Raw genomic sequence first — 21,745 nt, 5'->3', positions numbered from 1 at the left:
ATTGTTATGTCGCTTCATTACTAGAACATGGGGCACTTTGGAGATAGGATTCCTCTCCCAAAGGCAAAATAATAAAGAGGTAGGGGGAGAGTAAACATGTATGGAGTGGGCCTTCACAAATGGACGGTCGTGCTTGGCCACGGGGCACTCTCAGTGCTACTTTTTTATGTGTGAGTGAACATCGTACTTGTTGTATTACATGACTGTCTACATCATGGAATGATGGGGACTCCAGACATCTTGCATCTCAAGGCCTAGTCAGGGCAATTGTTACTACTATAAGACATAGCTTGGGTCATGCTTTGTTCAAGACAGTTTCATGATCATTTTGGCATAGGAAGCGTTGCAGTTTTAAAAATAAAATAAAGTCTTGCAGTTAAACTACATGTTTGTTGCTGTGATAGTTACTATCCTTAATGATACTTGAAGTGGGAGGGTGTTGTTATTAGTACAGGCTTTCTTCCATACCTTGCTATGTGCACATGATGTAGTATTCATCTTAAACTTGAAGAAGGCCTACATAGGGTATATGGGCTTTTGGCTAGAGCCGCAATTTGAAACTGAACCATTGGAGGGGCTCTCTTCTCTTCTTTGAGTCTATTGCAAGGTTGAGATGGCATTTCTTGCCTCAACCTTGGTTGTTTTCCACCTCTTTATGAGGGGTGATTTTGTTATGCATTGCATGACGTATTTCCACTTTGAGCTTGCTCTTGCGGGTTTTATTCATACTTAATTGAAGTCTTTTTTTTGGGGGGGAAAAAAAAAGCTGAACCGTTGGAAAATGAAGCTCATCTTCTTCAATACTAATGAAAGTCAATTCCAATTTTGACAAGAGAGCAAGTTGGCATTAGAGGTTGTACATGCCAGTTTTATGGCCGTTGTTTCTACGATGGAGGTGTTTTGCTTCTCTTCGAGAGCTCTCGTAAACAGACATAAATCCTATGAGATTCGGGTAAGTGATTCACTCCATCCTTAGTGGAGCCTACAAATGGATTTCATGTAGGTTCCTAGAGGGACGACAATGACATACGTGGATGGCATCCCGGTCCTCATGAGTTGGGCCTTAGTGAGTTGGAACATGCACGGGCTCCATGACCGTGCTTGTAGTCAACCACAATACTTGATCCTTTGGCAAGAGCTGAAGAGGGCAATGGTAGGGTGGGCAGTGGACATCCTTTTGATTCAGGAGCATATGTTTTCAGCATCAGACACTAGGCGGTGACACCACCTCCTCCTAGGGAGAGGCCTAGAGGTGTGGTTCCCCGCAGTAGGACGGAGCGGAGGGGTCTGCATCTCGTTCTCACAGACAGTAGCTCTAGAGGTTTATGATCAGGGCGAGCTTATCCCAGAACGGGCGGTTTGGATGGGAGAGTCTAGGACTGGGATCTTGAACGTGTATGCCCAAGCGTATAGACGGCACTATCCGGCCTTTTGGAGGAGGCTGATAGAGTGTCTTCTGGATGTAGACTTCTAGATTGTTGGAGGGGACTTCAACAGCCTGGAGTTTGGGGAGGACAAGTAGGGCAGTGCCTCCTCCTCTGAGATGCCAGTAATAGCAGAGCGGAGCACCTAGGAACAGTTAATTTTCATGATCAGTGGCAGAGACCCGTGGCGAGAGCCAGAGCTCAGTAGGATACCTGGCAGCCTCCTCTTCTCTTTCGGATAGAAGAGACATGATGGATTGCTTGAGAGGCTAGACCGCTAATACGTTGGGGAGTGGGCACTACACAGAGATGGCTCTACCAGGATTCTGTGAGGCACCACGATGTTAGACCACTCTCTAGCATTACTCCACTTAGAGCAGTCCCACCGAGGTCTTCCCCAAAAGGGGGTCCACATTCCAGAGGACCTCCTGCAGGACGAGGAGATTCAGCATGTCATGGCAGAGATTTGGTAGCAGCCAAAGACGGCACCTTGCGAGGGCTGGGCTTCGTGGGTGGCCGATGCGATCCAGAGGAGCAGTGAGGAGTTGCAGGCTCACACCCTTAGGCAGATGAGGGCTCTTCAGGAGCGCTAGCGGACACTGCGGAGAGACCTCGCCTCCATATAGAGGCTCAGGGTGTTACAGACTCTTAACTAACTAATGATAATCACGGGAGCTAGCACCATAACTTTCCACCCAGCCAACCTTGTTGGAGCGTGAGAGTACACAAATTCCCTCCCATAACTTTCCACCCAGCCAACCTTGCTGGAGCGTGAGAGTACACACAGAGAAAATCAAAATCTGAAAACATACGTGAAGGTTCCTTCTCATTCTCTCACTAACTCCAACAAGCCCCATCTCCCTAGATGGATCTAGATGCCACATGCCATCATGATAGGGCCTTTCCTAATGCATCTTTTTTTTTAACCCCTCACTTGGGATACTTTGAAATCCTTTGCTCCTAGGCACATTTCTTGCATTAGGCCCTTAGCCTTAAATCCACCTAGTCTGGTGCTATCATCCCTCACCTAGGACCTTGACATTAATTCCCTCCCGATCATTTACATGAAGTGCAAACACATATATTACTAACATAGATCCTTAAGGGAAATGTCGACTGATTCTTTCGAGGTCATGTGTAAAGACTATCTACAACTATCTATTCCTATTGCAGATCACGGGAGCAGCACCATGAATATCCTCTCAGCCAAATCCTGCTGAAGCTGACGAGCAGACAGAGAAATTCCGATCAAAAAAACCATACGTGAAATCCTTCTCTTCTCTCTTTAGCCTCAACAAGCCCCAACTCCCTAGATAGATCTAGATGCCACATGTCGTCCATATAGGGCCTTCCTAATGCAACATTTCACCCCTCTCTTGGGATGCATTAAATCCTTTGCCCCTAGGCACAATCTTTGCATTAGGCCCTTGGCCTTAGATCTACCTAGTCTGTTGCTATCAGCCCTCACCTAGGACCTTGACATTAACTCCCTCCCGATCATTTACATGAAGCGCAAACAAATATATTACAAAGATAGATCCTTTAAGGGAAATGTCGACTGATCCTTTCAAGGTCATGCTACCTCGGCTAGAGCGTAACATTCCTTCCCTCTTCAGACATCAGCATCCTCGATGATAAAATCTGGGAACACTCTCCGCAACTGATATACGGATTCCCAGGTAGCATCGGATAGAGGCTGACCATGCCATGCAACCAACACCGTGGGTATCTTCCGATTTCGTATTTGCATTGTTCCTCGGTCCAGGATTCTTGTTGGTTTGTGCCGCGCATTATCCTCTATCTCCTGAAACAAAACCACACCTTCGATTAGTGAGTCACCTGTATGTAAAAATTTCTTTAAGCGCGACACATGAAAAACCGGGTGCACCTTACACCCCTGTGGCAATTCTAATTTATAGGCTACCTTGCCTATTCTCTTTAGAATTAACCACGGCCCACAGTATCGAGGTGATAACTTAGCACACTCTCCTGAAGTCAACGACTTCAAGTGCGAAGGAACTCTGAGAAAAACTTTTTCTCCTTCCTTAAATACTCTTATAGACCGGTTTTCATCCGCATACACCTTGGCTCTATCCATAGCCTGGCGGATATTAGCTCTCGCAAGTGCTAGCATCTCCCGCATCTGAACTACAAAGTTCGCAGCACTAGGCACTTTCTGAGGTACTCGAACTATAGTTGGATTTGCTGGTCTATAACCATAGTTCAGCTCAAACGGACTGAACCTGGTAGAGGAATGTTTTCTATCATTGTAGGCAAACTCCAACAATGGCAACCACTTGTCCCACGTATGTTGCCTCAATGACAGATATGCTCTCAGCATATCCTCTAAAGTCTGGTTGACTCTCTCCGTCTGACCATCTGTCTCAGGATGATCCCCACTACTCATTCCCAACTCAGTCCTCAGTGTCTCAAATACCGCTCTCCAAAAATGACCGGTAAATCTGACATCTCTGTCTGACACTATGGATCTAGGTAATCCATGTAGACAAAATATATGTCTAATGAACAAATCCGCCACTTGCGGGGCACTAACAGACTCTCTAGTCGGAATGAAGTGAGCCATCTTGGTTAGACAATCAACCACCACAAGGATAGAATCATACCCTCCTTGTGTCGTAGGCAGCCCTACAATAAAGTCCATGGAAATGCTCTCCCACTTACTTAGTGGTATCTCCAAGGGCTGTAAAAGTCCGGGTGGCTTCACCCGCTCGCCCTTGCTTACCTGACACGAGAAACACCGTGTCACATATTCATGAATATGCTTTTTCATCTTTGGCCAAAAGAAATCTCGCTTCACGAGATCATATGTCTTCTTAACTCCTGGGTGTCCCGCACACGGGCTATCATGGCACTGTCGAATGACTCTCTGCCTGAGATCATTCTGACTAGGTACTACAACCTTGCCATTTCTTTCTAGCATACCATCCCTTATGGTATATCTTGCATAAGTTTGGCCTTTTCTGGATGCCAAGTCATCCTTTTCATTTTCCCCGAGTTTTAACACATGAGCTTTAGGCCATAAGCTCTGGACAAACTCGTCCACTTTTTGAGTTTCTCTAATCTTGGTCATCAGAGCACTCTCTAATACCGTGAAACTCAGGTTGTGCATAATGCGAGACAATGCATCAACAACCTTATTATCTTTTCCTCTTCGGTACCGAATCGTTAAATTAAACTTCTGCATGAGCTCTGCCCACCTAGCTTGGCGGCCCCTCAAGTCAGGTTGTTTACAAAAATGTTTCAGAGTATCATGATCCACATCCACATAAAACTCTGAACCATACAAATAATGCCTCCATGTTTTCAAAGCATGGATAACAGCATACAACTCCAATTCATGAGTTGGCCAATTCCTTTGAGAGGGAGAAAGCTTCTTGCTTTCAAAGGCTACTGGCCTTCCCTCTTGAAGGAGAACTGCTCCTACCGCAATGCCACTTGCATCGGTTTCTAGGAACAACGGTTTGTGGGGATCAACTATTTTTAACACCGGTGCTGTGACCACAGCTTGTTTTATGGTGTTAAAACTTTCTTGTTGATTCTGTCTCCAAATAAAAGGTACTTTATATGAGGTCAGATCAGTCAATGGCGATACTATTCCGGAATATTCTTTGATATGCCCTCTATAAAACTGGACAAATCCGTAAAACTCATATTGTGCATAATGCGAGACAATGCATCAGCAACCTTATTATCCTTCTCTCTTCGGTACCGAATCGTCAAATTAAACTCCTGCATGGGCTCTGCCCACCTAGCTTGGCGGCCCCTCAAGTCAGGTTGTTTACAAAAATGTTTCAGAGTATCATGATCCACATCCACATAAAACTCTGAACCAGATAGATAATGCCTCCATGTTTTCAAAGCATGGATAACAGCATACGACTCCAATTCATGAGTTGGCCAATTTCGCTGAGAGGGAGAAAGCTTCTTGCTTTCAAAGGCTACTGGCCCTCCCTCTTGAAGAAGAACCGCTCCTACCGCAATGCCACTTGCATCGGTTTCTAGGAAAAACGATTTCTGGGGATCAACTATTTTTAACACCGGTCCTAAACCACAACTTGTTTCACGGCGTTAAAACTTTCTTGTTGATTTTGTCGCCATATAAAAGGTACTTTATCTGAGGTCAGATCAGTCAATGGCGATACTATTTCGGAATATCCTTTGATATGCCCTCTATAAAACTGGACAAATCCCAAGAATGATCGCAACGCGGTCAGACTCTCTGAGGGATTGGCCAAGTCAGTATCACAGCCACTTTCTTCGGATCCATTTCTACCCCCTGTGGAGTAATTATGAACCCTAAATATTCAAGCCTAACCATACACAGTATAGTTTTCTTTTTATTTACATAAAGACTGGCTTTCCTCAAAGTACTGAACACTACTCTTAAGTGTTCACGATGCTCAGTAATACTTTTACTGAAAATCAGGATATCGTCAATAAAATGTACTACGAACTTTCCGATATACGGACGTAGTAAATCGTTCATAAGCATGACGAATGTAGCCGGAGCATTGGTAAGTCCAAAGGGCATTACCAAAACCTCATAGTGACCAAACTTGCTCCTGAAAGCGATTTTATGCACATCCTCGGCTCTAATCGGGATCTGATGGTGGCCGCACTTAAGATCTATCTTGCTGAAAATCACGGCTCCATGTAATGCATCTAGCAAATCATCAATTCGAGCCATCGGATACCTGTTCTTAGCAGTGATATTATTCAATCCTCTGTAATCTATACAGAGGCGAAACGTATCATCCTTTTTCTTCTTTAATATCACTGGCGAAGCAAAAGGTGAGAAACTTAGTTGAATCTGCCCCAACTTGAGGTATTCTTCAAGTTGTCTACGCACCTCCGCCTCTTCAGTAAAACTCATTCTATAGGGAGGTCTATTTATAGGTTCTGCCCCTGGGATCAACTCAATCTTATGCTGAACATTCCGCTCTAGAGGTAACCCATAAGGTAGTTCATCCCTAAAACATTCAGAGAACTCCTCTGTTATAAGATTAGCCAGCTTGGCCATCTCACCACTTTGCGTAACATCAGTGCTAGCCGAAGAATCATCAACCGGCTCTACCGATGCTGTGCAAAGGAATAAAAACTCTACTTGAGCTTTTCGGATTTCCATCACGGAAACCAACGGTCCCTGAGGTATATCTTTTTCACCTTGCAAGACATAAAGCACACCATTCATCTTGAATTGATATACGTGCTTTTTCCAATCAATGGTTGGATTCTTCCTAGAATGCCACGCCATACCCAGGGCTATATCTGCATGAGCAAGCTTGGTCATTTCAAAATCAAGCTTCTCAGCATAGTCCTGTTTGAGGGGAGGGGTTCCTATCCTTCCGGAGGTGTTACCGGAGGCCAAAGGCCACTGGTGTGAGAAGCATGAGTTGTGCAATGCTCTAATGCAATGGATCGTGCAGAGCGCACCGTGCAGTAGTGTGCGAGTGTCGTATGCTATACTGCAGTGAACGACGACGTAAGAGTGCACTATGCTAAGTGACAATCACCGGTGAACTCCACAACATAAGCAAAATAAGAAAATCCTACACTGGTGAACAATCCCCATATCCGGAAGAGACAAGAGAGATGAGAAAGTGACCGAATTGGCCAATGTACATATCACTGGACGTATCCCCAGGTCACAAGTCGCAAGTCACAAGAAAACACAAGTCGCAAATCACCAGAATACACAGGTCTATCCCCATAGTAGACAAAGGGTACACACAAATCTCTCACATTCGCTCCTTGGCGAGCTCGTAGCTCTAGCCTCTATCTCTCCTCACTCTCCTCCTTTCGCTCCCGTGCCGAATGCCGAATGCTGAATGCCGCCCCTTTCTCTCTCCCTTCTCCTTCATCTTCATCCCCCGCCTTGGAGGGTCCCTTCTTCGCTGAGAATCTCCCCTCTTTCTTCCCATTGGTCATCCTCTTATCTCCTTAGCTGTTGAGGATAGCCGTTGCGCCGCTGGCTCTCTTGATGGCTTCAGCGACTTCCTGACTCCCTGACTTGCCAGCCTGATGGTATAAATTCTCCATGTGCAGGTGAGCTGGTTCACCGCACCTCTTGATGGCTTCGGCGACTTTCTGACTCCCTGACTCGCTGGCCCGATGGTGTAAATTCTCCATGTGCAGATGAGTTGGTTCACCGCACCACTGCACCACTGTATCACTGAACCACTGTGTAATATAAATACTCCTGACTGCTCCATGTGCTAAGCTCACTCTCCGTGTGCGCAGCTCTTGATGACCTGTGGTTGACATGTGTCGACCTGTGGTTGACCTGTGTCGACCTGTGGTTGACAGCCTCGGACAGTACTCCTGGATGAACCCGTGTGATCGCGTGGCTAACTTGTGTTGACACATGGTCAACATGTGGTCAACAGATGTCGTCATGTGGTCAACGCCTGTCGACAGGTGGTCGTGTGATAAGGTAACAGTTTCCCCCGCCACTATCATTCACCGTCCCGGTGAATAGAAAGGTTGGACGAATCCGTCAAAGAAAAATAAAGATGAACTTTCAAACCATGGATAGGGTGATGGAGTGGGAAAAGGAAAGAGTACAGACCATGTGGTTGGCCGTGGGAGTAATCCAAGATTTGTATTAAGTGGAGATGTGAAAAATAAACTGCTGTATTACAAGGGACAGCATGGAAAATTGCAAAAAAAACTGAGTACAAGTTGAGGTAAAACACTGATATTTACAGTGAGGGCCAAACAGCTTGGCAAAATCTAACAGTGCAAAAAAAAAAACCCAAACACCAACAGCCATGTATCAACTCTTCTATGAGATTACAGAGGGTGGTAAAGCTGCAGCCTGTTCCTCTGCCTTCTCCTCGTCCGCCTTCGTATTTGCCTCTGTGGCTTTTTGCGCATCCCTTTGCTCTGGCTCAGTCATAGGTATCTGTGGATGGGGTGCTTCCTCCTCACACTCAAGCGTGTCCATCACATTTCTCAGATTGTCATACTTGTCTTTATATCGGTGGTATCGCCGGTAGTAATGATCCTTTTGCTCTTGCAAGGTGGACTGGGAAGTCTGGAGGGTGGCCAACTGCATCCGAAGAGCTGTGAATTCTTCCTCCATGGATGCACGCTTCGTTTCCAATTCAGCCACTCTGGATTCTGATTTTTCTTTGGCAATCTCAGAGGAAGACAAAGACTCTTTTAACTTGATAATCTCCTGGTGAAATCTGGTCACCTCCGTGACATGCTGGCTGTGCAAAGTTGCCAGAGCTGCAGCATGTTGGCTGCGTAAAGATGTCATTGCTGCTTCCCATTCCTGCCTGTGATTATGGTGGCGATCCTCAAGGGCAGCCTTCTGAATATTCCAAGCGATGTCACGCTCATGTATTGCTGAGTCCTTCTCTTTCTGCCACCTTTCCTCCTGTTGTCGAAGTGTCACGCTAGTGGCGCGCTGCTGGGCTGCCTGAGCTCTCTCGAATTCTAACTTTAAATGTTGCTGTTGAGAGAGGAGCTTATGAGCATAACCTGTGGAATTGAAGACCGCTGTCCCAAGCTGCGTGAAGGTGTCATCCATGATACGCTGAGCAAGATGCAGGGACCTTTTCATCCACGCATACCTGTCGCTGTAATTCATCCTGTCCGCCAAATTAATGACGTCCCCCAATTCCTCAAACATGTCAGGAAGAGCTCCCTCTTCCTCGGTTGACAGGTTTCCTGTAGGTGCCAATTTGTCCAAGTGCACAAAACATGTCGGGGCCCTGGAGATCTTTTTGTTCTGTGCGAGGCAGTCCTGCAAGGGAATGGTGAAGATTTGAGTGAGATCCTCCTCTTCCCCACATACTGGTGAGCGTTTTTTGTGAAGGACAGATAGTAGTTGGCTGTAATCTTCATTCTGTTTTTCCACCAGGGAAATATTTGAAAGAGGTGGGCCCGATGAAGCAGCTATGTAAGCTGTGAACATATCATTCTCATGAAGGGGTGGGCAATCCACAGATTTGGGCAGAATCCCTCCCTCAAATACCTCCTCTGAGGCTGAAGTGGCCGATGGAGCATCTCCGCGAGAGGGGCTCCCACTCCCGTCTCTAGTCCTGTCTCTGCCTGGGGAGGCTGAAATGTGAAGTACACCCTGGGATGACATCTCCTGAGAAAGCCCATGGGAGTGGGAGTCGGGTCCCAGGCTAAGGTTCAGGTCCAATACCTGGTCCAAAACATGGTCAGAGGTCGCCTGAACTGTGGTGATGACTGCATCGGTGAAAGTGGTAGGGGGTGAAGACGAAACAGCTGTAGTCCTGCGTAACAATACACCTGTCGAGGAAGTCCCGGGTACAATAGTCGTCGTCACGGGTACAACAGGAGGTGTACCTGGTGCAATTCCTGGAGAAGCCTGGACAAGTGTGACTGATGGAGAGGCAAGTCCTGGCACGGGCACGACTGATGGAGATACAAGACATGTCACTGGTGGCAACCCTGTGGCACCGGTAACAGAATATACTGAAGAAGCTCCGGTGCAGACTTCATGAGGTGGCGCTCGGCGAGGTGTCCTCCTGAGCGAAAGAGGAGAAGAGGCAGTCCCGGGAGAAGGAACACTAGAAGTGACAGTAAACGTTGTGGAAAAGGGGGTGATAGAAGGGGAGAGAGATGATGAAGGGAGGCGACCTGTGACAATGGAAGGAGGGTTGGCCTTCCACTGATGAAGTAAGAAGGTGAGGTGGGGCCCACAAGTATAGGTATATGTGCCCCGACGCTTGCGAACTGTGTTACGAAAGGCAGAGTAGAAGAGTGAGGCAAAATCATAGGGAGTGACCGAGAGAATGGAGTCTAAGGCAGAATGGATCGCCTTGGTGATGAAGAAGTGACCTGGGGCAGAGTAGAAGTGTGTGAACAAATACCTCGCTAGAAGCGCCTCTCGGCTGTTACCCTCGAGAACTTTCTTGCACTCATGTCCTCTGCGATGAGTTTTACACGTAGACAAGAAGGACAGGAATGTGGGTGAGCCGGTGTGAGGTGGCAAAAAGGGAAGTGTGGGAAGACGGAGATATGTGGATACGAGACTAGGAGTGAACATGTGACGGAAATTCAAGAATCCGAATGTGTATGTTGCAAAGTCATAAGACTGAATGAACGCAGTACACATTTGGACATCCACCGGGGGAAGTGTGACATCATCAAACTCCACGAGAGACATGCGGGCTATCTCATCAGGTGACAAGATGCTAGACAGCTTGAGTGTGGGATCAAGGAAAGGTTTGAAAACCACCCGAATGATCGAGGAGGATGAAGCTGGGGGTGGAAGATCACAAGCCGTACTTTGTGGGGCCAAATCACCGTCACCGTTACTGTGACCACTGTGCCCACTGGATGCCTTGGATGGTGTTTTGATTGTACCTGTGGGGGGCAGATAGTCAGAGCCTCCATGATCTGAATCAGAGGAACTCGAAAAGGGGGATAGCTCCTCATCCGATATGATAGTGATCCTGTCGGAGGGAGGTGAATCTGCAACTGCTCGAGGTCGTTTCGAAGTGCTTTGTGGTGTAGACCTGGCACCCAGGTCATCAGTGGTGCGCTTGCCAAGTGATGCCATGGAAGATGGGCCCGATCCTGTCGTGTGGCCTGCTCGAGCCCGATGGAAGTCAACGAATAAAGTATCGGGGGGTAATCTGGGTTTGAACTTGTGGCGAGAGGCACGGATAGGCATGAACGATGGCGTCCTACGAAGAGGAAATGAGTACAGAGGGGGTGTCGACGTCGAGGTCTGGAGAGGCAAGGAAGAAGGAGGAGGTGTAAAAGAGTACGGAGGGGGTGTCGATGTCGAGGTCTGGAGAGGCAAGGAAGAAGGAGGAGGTGTAAAAGAGTACGGAGGGGGTGTCGATGTCGAGGTCTGGAGAGGCAAGGAGGAAGGAGGAGGTGTTGAGGTCGAGGTTAAGCCTGGAATGCTACGAGAGAATACTTTAGCAGATCCACCAGTGCAGGCCCAGGCTTCGATGGAGAGGAAAAGAGTGAGGAAGGGGTGTCGGTGGAGAGGGAGAGTAAAAGGACGGATGTAGACTAGGTGGAGAGGGAGAGTAAAAGGACGGATGTAGACTAGGGGGGGAGGAGGGGGGCTGGAGCTAGGAGGGGAGAAGGGGAGATGCAGAGGGTGTAGGGAGGAGAAGGGGGGAGAGCTGCGCAGGAGAGGGGGACGTAGGCTGTGCGCAGGAGAAGGGGGGAAGGGCAGGTAGAGGGAGAGGAGGGAGGTGCTGCGCAGGAAGGAGGGGGAGAAGCAGGGTGGTGAGGATAGCAAGAGAGGGGGGCTGTTGCGCAGGGGGGAGGGGGCAGGTAGAGGGAGAGGAGGGAGGTGCTGCGCAGGAAGGAGGGGGAGAAGCAGGGTGAGGAGAGGAAAAGAGGGGGGGCTGTTTCGCAGGAGGGGAGAGGAGGGGTGGTGAGGAGAGGAAGAGAGGGGGAGCTGTTTCGCAGGAGGGGAGAGCAGGGGTGGTGAGGGGAGGAAGAGAGGGGGGCTGTTTCGCAGGAGGGGAGAGGAGGGGTGGTGAGGAGAGGAAGAGAGGGGGAGCTGTTTTGCAGGAGGGGAGAGGAGGGGTGGTGAGGAGAGGAAGAGAGAGGGGGGGGGGGCTGTTGCGCAGGAGGGGAGGGGAGGGGTGGTGAGGAGAGGAAGAGAGGAGGGCTGTGTCGCAGGAGGGGAGAGAAGCGGTGGTGAGGAGAGGAAGAGAGGGGGAGCTGGAGCTGTTGCGCAGGAGGGGAGGGGGCAGGTAGAGGGAGAGGAGGGGAGTGCTGCGCAGGGAGGAGGGGGAGAAGCAGGGTGGTGAGGAGAGGAAGAGAGGGGGGCTGGAGCTGTTGCGCAGGAGGGGAGGGGGCAGGTAGAGGGAGAGGAGGGAGGAGAGGGAGCTGCGTGGAGAGGGAGCGAGCTGGTTGCCAAGGAGAGGAGAGTTGGGAGGAGGATAGTTGGCCACCCAACTAGGGCGCTTGTGAATGGGGTATATAAAGGGTGGAGAAACCAATGGAGGGGAGAGAAAGCCAGAAAGCAAATCCGCCAAACTTAACCTTATCCACCAAAAATAGTATATCCACTAAATTGAGCATATTCGTCAAATTTAGCTTATTGCCAAATTTAGCATATCTGCCACATTTAGCTAAGTGCCAAAAATAGGTTGGACGTGCATCAGGATGATGGAAGATGGAAGAAAAAGAGATGAGTGTGACAAAGGTGGAAAGAGAAGACATTTGTAAGAGGGAGGTAAGGGTTTGGTCATAGGGTGGAAAGAGAAGGTGTTTGTAAGAGGGAGATGGAGAGTTGGTCACAGGGTGGAAAGAGAAGGTGTTTGTAAGAGAGAGGTAGAACTTGGACAGAGGGTGGAAAGAGAAGAGTTTTGTAAGAGAGAGGTAGAAGTTGGACATAGGGTGGAAAGAGAAGGTTTTTGTAAGAGAGAGGTAGGGAGTTGGACAGAGGGTGGAAAGAGAAGGTGTTTGTAAGAGAGAGGTAGGGAGTTGGACAGAGGGTGGAAAGAGAAGGTTTCTGTAAGAGAGAGGTAGGAGTTGGACATAGGGTGGAAAGAGAAGGTTTTTGTAAGAGAGAGGTAGGAGTTGGACAGAGGGTGGAAAGAGAAGGTTTCTGTAAGAGAGAGGTAGGAGTTGGACATAGGGTGGAAAGAGAAGGTGTTTGTAAGAGAGAGGTAGAACTTGGACAGAGGGTGGAAAGAGAAGAGTTTTGTAAGAGAGAGGTAGAAGTTGGGCATAGGGTGGAAAGAGAAGGTTTTTGTAAGAGAGAGGTAGGGAGTTGGACAGAGGGTGGAAAGAGAAGGTTTCTGTAAGAGAGAGGTAGGAGTTTGACATAGGGTGGAAAGAGAAGGTTTTTGTAAGAGAGAGGTAGGAGTTGGACAGAGGGTGGAAAGAGAAGGTTTCTGTAAGAGAGAGGTAGGAGTTGGACATAGGGTGGAAAGAGAAGGTTTTTGTAAGAGAGAGGTAGGAGTTGGACAGAGGGTGGAAAGAGAAGGTGTTTGTAAGAGAGAGGTAGAACTTGGACAGAGGGTGGAAAGAGAAGAGTTTTGTAAGAGAGAGGTAGGGAATGGACATAGGGTGGAAAGAGAAGGTTTTTGTAAGAGAGAGGTAGGGAGTTGGACAGAGGGTGGAAAGAGAAGGTGTTTGTAAGAGAGAGGTAGGAGTTGGAGAGAAGGTAGAAGGAGAAGGAGTTTGTAAAACAGGATGAAAAGGGGAGGCCGTAGTTAGAGAGAGAAAGTAACACAGAGTGAAAAAGGGAGGCCGCATTTTAAGGGTGGTCATTTAGAGAGAGATAGTGGTACGGGATGAAGAAAGGTGGTCACACTTAGAGAGAGAAAGTGGCTCGGGGTGAAAAATGGAGGGCTCACTTAGAGAGAGGTAGTGACACTCGGGTGGAAAGAGAAGGACCCATTTAGAGAGAAAAATTTGACGCCAAGGGGAGAGAGGAGGAGCCATGTAGAGAGAGAAAGTGACACTAGGGGCAGAGAAGAGGACCCTTGTAGAAAGAGAAAGTGGCCCTCACTCAGAGGGAGAAGATGTCACCAGGAAGGAGAAGGACTAGGAGGGTGTTTTCTCATTGATCATGGTACCTCTTGATGCGTGACCCATTCACCGGTGCAGGTAGGAGTCTGCCTTCCAAAGTGGCCAAGTAGACTCCACCACTTGGGATAAGCTTGGCAATGAAAAATGGACCTGTCCAACCACTCACAAACTTAGGTTTGTGTTTGAGAAACTTACTGGAATACAAGAGTACTAAATCTCCGACTTTGAAATTTCTTTTTCTGAGGTTCCGGTCATGCCAAGCTTTTTGTCGCTTCTGCCAAACTTCTTGAGCGAAAACTGCTTCACGTCGATGCTCTGCCAGTGCTTCCAAATCCCACAAGCGTTCCATTGTGCAGGCTTCGAAGTTGTCATTTTTGGCTGGAAGAATCCTGTGAGTGTCAAGATGAAACTCATAAGGCATAACGGCCTCCAGTCCATAGACCAGCTCGAAGGGTGAATACCCAGTACTCGCCTTGTAAGCCGTTCGATAGGCGAATAAAGCAGCTGGAAGTACGTCGTCCCAATCGGCTAGAGAGTTTAGGCAAAGTCGATGCACGATCCCGCACATTGTGCGATTTGAGCTCTCAGCTAGACCATTGGCACGTGGGTAATAAGGAGATGAAAATTTGTGAACTATTTGAAGCAGGTGAACTAGTGCAGCAATGGTGTCATTTAGGAAGTGAGACCCTCTATGACTTATCAACTCAACAGGACAACCAAACCGAGAGATGATCTGGTCATATAGAAATGTGGCTACTACCTGGGCTGTACAGTTCTTGACTGCCTTGGCTTCGACCCATTTGGTTCCATAGTCGGTGGCAAGCAGAGCATACTTGTTCCCTCGGCGTGTGGCAGGAGAGATGGGTCCAATGAAATCCAATCCCCAGCGATAGAAGGGAGGCACCGGAGTGAATGGTTTGAGAGGGAGGTACTCACGCCTCGTAGGCTTGGGGCCCGCTCGTTGACATGAATCACATCTGGTCACATGAACATGGCAGTCGCGGAAGAGCTTCGGCCACCAGAACCCTGCTCGCATGATCTTACGAGCAGTAGCATCTGAGGCCATATGCCCTCCACCTATGCCAGCATGTGCCTCTTTAAGAATGGATTGTGTCTCGTGTGGAAGCACACACCGTCTCAAGATCTGATCCTTCCCAAGCTTGTACAATTGACCTGCAATCAACTTAAAAGGAGCAGCTTGAAGGATCCGTTTGCGTTTCTCTGTTGGAGTTAATCCTGGAGGAAAGCCACCTGTAGACAAGAGGTGTACTATGTTGGCATACCATGGTGGGAAGCAGTCCACCGCAAATAGGCATTCATCAGGTAGTGCTGTTATCCCGAACAAGCCTGCATCGGGTAAGTCATCGGTGATACCACTGGCTGGTTCCCCGGAATGTAACCTGGACAAGTGGTCTGCAGGTTGATGCAGTCTCCCAGCCCTCACCACAATGTCGAATTCAAATTCTTGAAAGAGAAGAATCCATGTGCTTATCCGGCCACCAAGAGTAGGCTTATTCAATAAATACTTAAGAGCTTGATGATCAGTGATGATCACAAACTTGTTGCCCAAGAGGTAGTGACGATACTTGGTCATGGCATAAACCATGCCGAGGCCCTCCCTCTCTGTGGTACTGTAATTGCGTTCTGCTCCATTGAGTTGTCGACTCGCGAAGTAGATGGGCAAATCAATCTTAGTATCCTGGTTAGGTTGAGCCAGTATAGCACCTACTGCCCACCCACTAGCATCCACATGGACATGAAAAATTACGTCCCAATCGGGCTGCCGGAGGATGGGGGCCTTCACGAGGCGATGCTTGAGATCATCAAAGGCTAGTTGTTGTGGGGTGGCCCAGACAAACGATCGGTCTTGATGTAGGAGTTCTGTCAGTGCAATAGCAATGTCGGCATAGAAACGTATGAACCTTCGGTAATATCCTACATGCCCTAAGAAGGACTTCACCTCTTTGGGTGTACGAGCGATGGGCAATGAGATGATCACCTCTACCTTTGCGGGATCCGTGGTCATGCCCTCAGCAGAAACAATATGACCAAGGAGAACACCTCGGAGTGCGAGAAAGAAACATTTGTCAGGGTTCAAACACAGGCGCACTTCCCTGCACTTATCAAAGACCCATCTCAACTTATGTAGATGATCATTTTGTATGGCCGGATCAAGATGGGAGGCCGATTTACCATTAAAAACAGAGAAGTCATCTAGAAATACCTCAAGAAACTTGCCGATCTTCTCTTGAAAGAGTTTGGTTACAAGTCGTTGAAAGGTTGCCGGGGCATTACATAATCCAAAGGGCATCATTCGGTAGGCGTATGTTCCCCATTGAGTGACAAAGGTAGTCTTGGGCTGATCCTGTTCTTTCACTCGAACTTGGTTGTACCCGCTATATCCATCCATGAATGAGTATAAAGCATGTCCTGCCACTGTCTCCAACACTCTATCTGTGAAGGGAAGGGGGAACCTATCACGTCGTGTTGCAGCATTCAAACTCCGATAGTCAACACATATTCTAAGTTTGCCGGTCTCTCTTTTGGGTACAATGACAATTCCACTGACCCAATCGGAGTAATCCACTGGGTAGATTAATCCTGCTTGCTCCATTTTCTGTATATCTGTTTGGACTGCCTTGCCGTAGTTGGGATTCATGCGGTATGGACCTTTAATCACAGGGTCTGCATCGGGATATAAGTCGATGCTATGCTCCATGAAATCAGCGGGCACCCCCTTCAGATCCTTGTAGGACCAAGCAAAGACATCCACAAATTCTTTAAAAAGGTCGGTGACTGCAGCTAGAAGATAGTCATGTTCCCAGACCCAAGTGGCTAACTTCAAATGCCTGGGTTGGTCCTGACTTCCAATGTTGAGATACCGCCAGTTACGTGCCTCATCAATAGGGGCAATGCATTGGGATGTTGAGGTACTTGGTTCACCCATTCCTAGTCCTGTATGTGCTGGAGTATCTTCAAGGGGAAAGTCCCCCTCCACTTCTCTCAACCAAGATGAGGGGTAAGTAACTGGGGAGTTCTCAGGCATTGACTGAGATGTAGAATCAGTAGATGTTGCAGATGTTGTGTGCCTTCGATGCCTCGGTGACTGTTTCAGCATGCCCCGGTAAGGTAAGCCTTCCACCTCATAAGTGGTTTCCGGAAGGTCTTGAATTGAGGGGTGGTCGGCTTCTGATAAGAAAAGGTCAAGCAAAGTGAGATCGACCATGTCCTCATCTCTGTATCCGGTATGCACCCTGGGTCCGCCCAAGACCTCAAGCTGTTGGTGGTGATTCTCCTCAAGTTCAGCAATGTCTATGTCACTTTCTTCTAAATCACTATCATCATCAGTCTCGTCTTCATTAGTGTTCCTGTTTTCTCTATCATCATCATTGCACTTAGCAGTACCATGGTTGTACACCGTAGTACCATGGTTGTGCACCGTAATACCATGATTGTACTCTGAAGTACCATTGATGGGTTGTGCCCTACTAGCCTCGTCCCTAGTAGATCCTTCATTGTATCCTATAGTATTGTCAGCATCATTTTGACCAATGTCCTCCATGTCGGCCACTGGACGATCCTCAATGTTTACTGCAGTACCATCATTGTCCTCAGTACGATCTGTGGTGTCCACTGTAGTACCCCTAGTGACCATTCTCTTATACATGTGTGGACTATTGCAAAGTCCAAAGGGCATCCTTTCGTAAACTAGTTCAGCCAGACCCTGTCGTTCTGGGTGGATTTCTGACACTGCAAGTAGGTGTTCTTCTTGATCTTCTTGTTGGCATAGTTCCACCATGTTGACCGCTAATGAGCCCAGGGCTCCCATCCAATCCAAAATGACAGCCTCCTCGTCTTCTTGATCAGCCCGATCCAACAAGTAGGTCAAACTTTCAAATCCTTCTAGGGTTGTCTCCTCATTGATACCTTGGTCACCACCCGTGGGCCAGTCCCCACAGGCCCAATGCTCCTCTTCGACTCCGGCTTGTTCTTCAAAATCCTCCTCTCCTAGTTCTATTGGTATGTGCCTTGCCTGCCCTGTAACCATATCTATTTCGAGGGATGTCGATCCCAGGGGCAATCGAACTTCATCAGTTGACCAATCCTGAATGGCTTTTGAAGACCGCAACCATGGCCGACCAAGAAGTAGAGGGTAAGTTTGTTCATTTTCGGTCATATCAAGGACAACAAAATTGGAGAGAAAAGTTACTCCGCCAATGTGAACACCTTTGACTGCACCCATTGGTTTTACTCTGCGTTGATCAGCCATGCGTACCTGAAAGTGAACATCACTTGTCAACTTCAACCCTAGTTTTTGGAGTGTACCTTTTGGCATAATGTTCACAGCCGCCCCACCATCGAGGAAGACGTCCTTCAGCTCCACGCCATGGATCTCCACGGTGAGCTTGGGACTTTGTTCACAAGTGAGGGCAGCGTAGGCAGAGAAGTGGTCCGGTGTAGACCCATGCTGAGCCGGTAATGTCTCTGGTGGTGGCCCACTCGGAGTAGATCCCTTGTGTCGACCTCCTGGGAGGCGATTCAGAAACGTAATAGTCTGATGCTTGATTTGGGGGGACAATAGGCAAAGTTGTCGTAGAGTGAGGTTGGGTTTGAAACTCATAAGATCTTCAAACAAGGAGTAGTGGTGGACACTAGCATTAGCCTTTTGCAACTTCATCCTCCTAGCCTCTGGCCGAGGGTCGAAGCTTACACGAGGATGTGGATGTAGGTCTGAACTGTGAGTCATTGTCTCCAGTGGTTTCTCTTCCATTACTCCTTTCCCTTTTTCCTAGATCTTGTCCCCATAGCCTCTTCTCTGTTGAGTGCTGTTGAGGACAAAGTGGGAGGACCTACTCGTGCCTCCTTATCCCGGTACTGTCCGAGGGTTGTCACTTCTGTTGCAAACCTCACAGTTCTGGACTTGCGGGATGGAAGCTGACGTGTGCTACCTTCATCTTCAGAACTTGTTTGAAGATCTCTCGTGACACCCTTTACTACCTCCTGATACCTCAAAGGCATAGAGTGATCCCCCGAGGATGAGGCACTCCCAGAGTTAGTGGTTGACCTTAATGGTTGTGGGCCCTTCGAGTTTGTTTCTGAATCACTATCAGAAGCCAGCATGGGTGGTCTATTCCTGGGCGTACTGTGTACCTTGGAGGAGGAGAATGACCTTGGTGGGGGAACACTTGTCGAACTCATTGGTGCTGAGGTCTCCGGTGCTGACTCTGAGTCACCCTTACATTTGTCACCTTTTGTATGTGACCGTGTCACAGCGCCCAACACTGCGCCAATCAAATGGGGATTGTTGCCCTCCCCCGCCACTACTACATCAACCATATTCACTTGGGATGCGGGTTCCACTCTTCTATTGGGACAATCTCTGGTGTAGTGGTCATTTGTGTTGCACTGTGTACAAGAGGGTCCCCCGAACGGCTGTGTACAATCATCTTGGTAGTGGCCGTACTCGCCACATCTGTAACACATGATGGGTCTTCTAAAGTTTGTACCCCTGCCTGCACCTCCGCGTCCACCTCTGAAACCACCCCTTCGACTGCGTTGATAAGAGGGTCCATAGCCACCTCTTGACATAGGTGGTTGGTACGGGGCATAGTATGGTTGAGGATAGAAATAAGGGGAACCAATTGAATTGGGGGCAGGAGCTTGGAGCAAAGGGGGAGTCGGAAGCAATGGAGGTGGCATGACAGGAGGAGGAGGTGGCTCAGATGCTCGTGCAAGAGGGGGAGCAGGAGATACTTCTGCTGGTCCAGAAGTTATGGGTACCGTTCTGTTGACTGCAGCAATCAGAGGTTCCCCCGAGGTATACTCTGGAAGAAGCTTCCTTAATCCTTTAAGGTACCTACACTCAGAGGCATCATGTCCATGGATCTCACAAAATGTACAAAATGAGGTAGAAGTAGGTACCTTTCGCTTGGAGGGGCACTCCCAGTAACCATGGTTAGAACCCTTGCATTCGGTGCACCAAAGGCCACTTCGAATTTGGGCCTCAAAGGACGATTGGCCATCCACCTTTATTCTATCTTTCAGGCCTTCTTTGATTTCTTCTAACTCCTTCTTGAGTTGCTGCCATGCGGATGATCCCTCCTCTCTTGGGAGTTGGGTGGTCGTATTCGTTGATGAGGCAAAGCTTAACTGTGACCGTTCCATCTTGACAGCTTCTTTTAGGAAGTCTTGAAGTGAGGCATGTTCAGGGAGTTTATCCACCAACCTTATAGCAATGGAAGGGGGTAATGCTTTCAAAAACCATCCCTTCATAACAGCATCATTAGGTGGCACAGACATCTTTGCCGCCAAGACCCTCATCCTTGTGTACATCTCAGAGATGCTTTCTCCAGGCTTCATGGTGTCAGTGGACAACTCTTGGACAATCATGTGTTCGAATTTTTCCAACTTGAAAGTGCGTAAAAATTCCTCCCTTAGGTCTGTCCACGTCTGGAAGTGGTCCGGAGGAAACTGACTGTACCATACATCCGCTGCATCCTCCAATGACGAAGGAAAGATGTGAAGGAACGCATGCTCATTCTCCACACCTTTAGCTTTACATGCTGTGAGGAACTTCCTCACATGAGCTTCCGCATCCTCATGGAGGTGGCCTTTGAACTTTTGAGTCTTCACGTGGACCTTGTTGAGTAGCTCAAGAAGTCTAGCTCTGTCTGGGGGACTGAGAACGGCCATCCCCACCCGAGAGGTTGGAGAAGATGCAAGAGTTGGAGGGAGTCCTGATGGGGCTGTAATGAGTGTTGGTGTTCCCAAGGAGGAGACCACCCCGACAACTCCTCCTGTGGAGGACCACAATGGGGAAGTCACTACTGATGTAGTCATAGAGGGAGTGTACCCAGATGGTAGCGCGTAAGTGGGGGGTCCCGGTGTTGCAGAGGGAAAGGGTGAGAACATGGAAGATGTGGGGGTGAAAGAGGATGGGGGAGCATTTGGGAAAGAAAGGGACGGAGCTGAAGTCATGGATGAGTAGGCAGAAGGGAAGGAAGGAGGTGGTGGAAAAGGCAACACCGGTGTGGATGGAAAGGGAGGTAAAGGCATGGCCGGAGCAAAAGTACCCCCCAATGGAATAGATGTAGAAGAAGGATTAGCTAGGAGCCCGGAGCTATGCATAACAGATGAGGTCGCAGCTTGTCCACAAGAGGTTGAGGCAGGAGCAGATGGAGTCACCACTCCGGTAGAAGAGGTGGTTGATGAAGACATCGTTGCAGGAAGAGAAGAGGGGCTTCCTTGACCTTGATGAGTCCCTGAGGAGCCCTCGTCCTTAGTACCCTCTTCTTTCACCTATTCTCCGCTTTGCACTTCTTCTTCTCCGGAGTCCGGATCTGACCACCAGGGTCCCTGTTGGTCCAAGTCAATGAGAGTGTCGATGAAGTTACTTGCTCTGGCTACTGCTCCAGTGGGCTCACTTTGTGCTCGAGTTGAGGGCTTCGCAAACTTACGTCGCACGTAATGCTTCTTGTACCTAGTTTGGTCTGCCGGAAGTCTTTTCTCCACTCTCCTCAAGTACCTCCTAGTTCTCTCACTAGCTCCTTCAAAGGTTTCAGAACTACTCGGCATAAGACCTCTCTCTAGGACCCTAGATCACGACTTCTCTCGTGCTACTCAATACCAGCAGTGTCCCACCGTGATCGCCATAAACTGTTTGAGGGGAGGGGTTCCTATCCTTCCGGAGGTGTTACCGGAGGCCAAAGGCCACTGGTGTGAGAAGCATGAGTTGTGCAATGCTCTAATGCAATGGATCGTGCAGAGCGCACCGTGCAGTAGTGTGCGAGTGTCGTATGCTATAC

At 48.6% G+C, this 21,745-nt stretch overlaps 1 protein-coding gene across 4 annotated transcripts in view; it reads left to right on the top strand.

The window, feature by feature from the left end:
• LOC147887637 (cilia- and flagella-associated protein 100-like) overlaps positions 1-21,745 on the top strand; it is a 251,901-nt gene that overhangs the window by 156,613 nt on the left and 73,543 nt on the right. The gene's annotated exons all lie outside the window — the stretch shown is intronic.

The sequence above is a fragment of the Dipteris shenzhenensis genome, chromosome 22, assembly GCF_047967505.1.
Source record: "Dipteris shenzhenensis isolate YYH24624 ecotype China chromosome 22, Dip_SZ_1.0, whole genome shotgun sequence".
Taxonomy (NCBI): Eukaryota; Viridiplantae; Streptophyta; class Polypodiopsida; order Gleicheniales; family Dipteridaceae; genus Dipteris; species Dipteris shenzhenensis.
Note: the sequence above shows the minus strand (reverse complement) of the source record. Positions and strands in the feature narration are given on the sequence as shown.